The sequence below is a fragment of the Phyllobates terribilis genome, unplaced genomic scaffold (genome assembly GCF_046119375.1).
Source record: "Phyllobates terribilis strain yellow unplaced genomic scaffold, ASM4611937v1 Scaffold_8__6_contigs__length_399053987, whole genome shotgun sequence".
In the NCBI taxonomy this organism is placed as follows: Eukaryota; Metazoa; Chordata; class Amphibia; order Anura; family Dendrobatidae; genus Phyllobates; species Phyllobates terribilis.
The window spans coordinates 157,137,282-157,140,176 of NW_027362768.1; the positions used below are offsets into that span (position 1 = coordinate 157,137,282).

At 44.5% G+C, this 2,895-nt stretch overlaps 1 long non-coding RNA gene across 1 annotated transcript; it reads right to left on the minus strand.

Annotated features, from left to right (window-relative positions):
* Positions 1-398: 398 nt before the first annotated feature.
* Positions 399-2,495, minus strand: LOC141156444 (uncharacterized). Its single transcript, XR_012247618.1, has 3 exons — positions 2,403-2,495; positions 644-766; positions 399-512 (listed from the first exon to the last, which is right to left on the minus strand). It is a non-coding gene; the product is annotated as an uncharacterized lncRNA (long non-coding RNA).
* Between the last annotated feature and the right edge of the window lie 400 nt (positions 2,496-2,895).

Consider the following 2,895-nt stretch of genomic DNA (forward strand, 5'->3'; position numbering starts at 1 on the left):
GGGAGACTCCACCAGCACATTGGGTGATAGAGACCTGGGGAGAAAGCGAGAGGTTCACCTTAAATAGTGTCAGAACGCTCCTAATTCTTTTCAACACAACTTTATTTGTACAGTCCAGAAGAACACATTTTATATGATCCATCAGACTAGCGGTGGATGTAAATATATGTTACACACCGGTGATCCACAACCTGTGACTTTACAACTGTTGCAAAAACTATGACTCCCTGCACGCTGGGATTTGTAGTCTTTGCAATATCTGCAGAGCCCCAGGTTGGGGGTGACCGCAGTACACCACAGTACAATGTATGCGCTGGGTTTTTACTATTCTGCAGCTTTCAAGAATACAAACATCTGTCCTTATGAGAATTAGGTTTTCACAGTTCTTTTTCGTTCTCTTTCTTAATCCGCAGACCGATCAGCACGGAGCTCTCCAGGGCCAAGTATGTGCCATACTCTCGGCTTATCTCCTCCTCGAGCTGCTCCTTTGACTTCACCGGTGGAGAGATTTCCTAGACATAAACAGGACAGAGTTATACTCGACTTCCTTCTCTTATCCTATGTGATCACTCATGGATATAAAAACAAGTAGAAGTGACGGCACAAAGTGCAAGAGCTGAGCAGTGTGGAGCGAGACACTTACGCTTTTCTTGCTGTGCTCCTTCAGCTCCAGCGTTCTCTTCTCTGCAGCCCGAAATGTCTTTCTCTGTTCATAATATTCCAAATGACTGACCTCCCTGTCCAAGTAATGCAGGACCGCGGTGCTCTGCAGAAGAGAAAGGAGAATATTGCTGCGGACATGTTCCCACAATTGCAGACGGGACAACTCAGCGGATCTTACAATGCAAGCTGCCAATGCCACCGTTGCAAATTTCCTCATAGTGGTAGAAGAAGCCATTGGTCAGGAAAAACAAATTCACCAATTCAGCTGCAACGAGCAGCTTTAGCAGAGGACCTCAATTATGGAGTCCAGACATTAGACCCTTCCACTGTTTCCAGTTGTTGGGCTCAATACTTCTTCACTTACTCTACTAGTGCCCATGCTTTACTGGCATGGTGCCATCGAGTCACAGCTGCCAACTGGACCTAAATGGTTTCAACCAAGGAACCAGGGCCAAAGAGCCAGTTGTGAAGCTGGGCACAGACACAGACATTTATGTCTATAGGATTTACCAATAGTATATGAGACTCTTGGCTTTCTTTGGAGCGGACAAGGACCTAACAGGATGCTCCTTTTCTTGTCCAAGCCTCTTATATTCCCTGGAAAGGACCAGGAGGAATCAGGACTGATCATTATTTCTGACAGTCATTATATGTATATGGTAAAGCACCTAAAAGGCTTCAAAGGGGTTGTCAACCTCAAGAATCCCTTTACCATAGAGGAACCTATGAAATTACCCTGATTACATGGTGTCTTGCAATGCAAGCTGCCAATGCCATCGCTGCAAGTTTTCACGTACACTCTGTGGCAAATGGTAGAAGAAGCCATAGGTCAGGAAAAACGAATTCACCAATTTAGCTGCAACCAGCGGCTTTAGCAGAGGACCTCAATTATGGAGTCCAGACATCCACTGTTCCCAGTTGTTGGGGTCAATACTACTTCTTCACTTACTCTACTAGTGCCGACGTTTCCCTGGCATGGTGCTATTGATTCACAGCTGCCAACTGGACCTAAATGGTTTCAAGCAAGGAACCAGGGCCAAACAGCCAGTTATGAAGCTGGGCACAGACACACAGACATTTATGTCTATAGAATTTACCAATAGTATATGAGACTCTTGGTTTTCCTTGGCGCGGACAAAAACCCAACATGGTGGTCTTTTTCTTGTCCAAGCCTCTTATATTGTCTGGAAAGTACCAGGAGGAATTAGGGCTGATCAATATTTCTGACAGTCATAATATATATATATATATATGGTAAAGCACCTAAAAGGCTTCAAAGGGGTTGTCAACCTTCAAGAATCCCTTTACCATATAAGCACCCTATGAAAATACCCTGATGACATGGTGTCCCATGCTCGGACCACTATTGATCAGTGGTAATTTGCAAAAACAATAAAACAAACCTTGCCGAATGTGTACATTCAGTCCTAACGCCAGCGTGTGTCAGTGCGCATGATACACGAGAACCATTTAAACTGGCACGTGAGGCTGTGAGGCTGGTATAGACACCGAAAAAGGTATAAAAAAGGTTCGTCAAAAGATTCTTGTTATTAAAGCATCTTCCTGAGTTACAGTAAATGTACGACCACAGAAAGATGCAAGAGTGAAATGTAATAGAAGAAAAGCAAGATTGTGCAAGTCTATAGGAGGCCGGACCAAATCACATCGGCAGCAATAAAATAACACTTTCCTCGTTTATTAATGTGTTCAATATATGAAGACTCTGTCCCCGAACCAACCTCATTAGCGGACGGGTGATGTAAGGTCCATTGGATCTGTAATACATGGAGGGTCCCGCTGTCATCGGCCACGGCCAGGAAATGCTGCTTTGCTGCAATAAATAAGATGTAATTCATTATTTTGAGTCTGTGTCTGTTTTGGTCTCACAATATAATTCCTTATCCTTGGGCATGTGCAAGAAATCCTTGAAGAGGTTGTCTCACAAAAACAACACCTGTTATGGCATATGGGCATTGTAGATGGGGGTCAACAAATGATGGCAGCCCCCCGTCTATGGGCCAACCCACTCCCAATATACCTTTGGCAGCTAAAGAGGAAGATTAGCCAGGAAGAAGGGGGAGACTTGGACTCTCAAGAGTAAATGTCCATACCGGATGAACTTCTAGAGGAAGGCGAAGTAAGCCCAGGCCCGGAAGCTCTCCAAGATAGGAAATACTATTTCTCTTCCGAAAACATGGAAGAGCTCCTTATGTCAGTAAGGAGAACCATGGC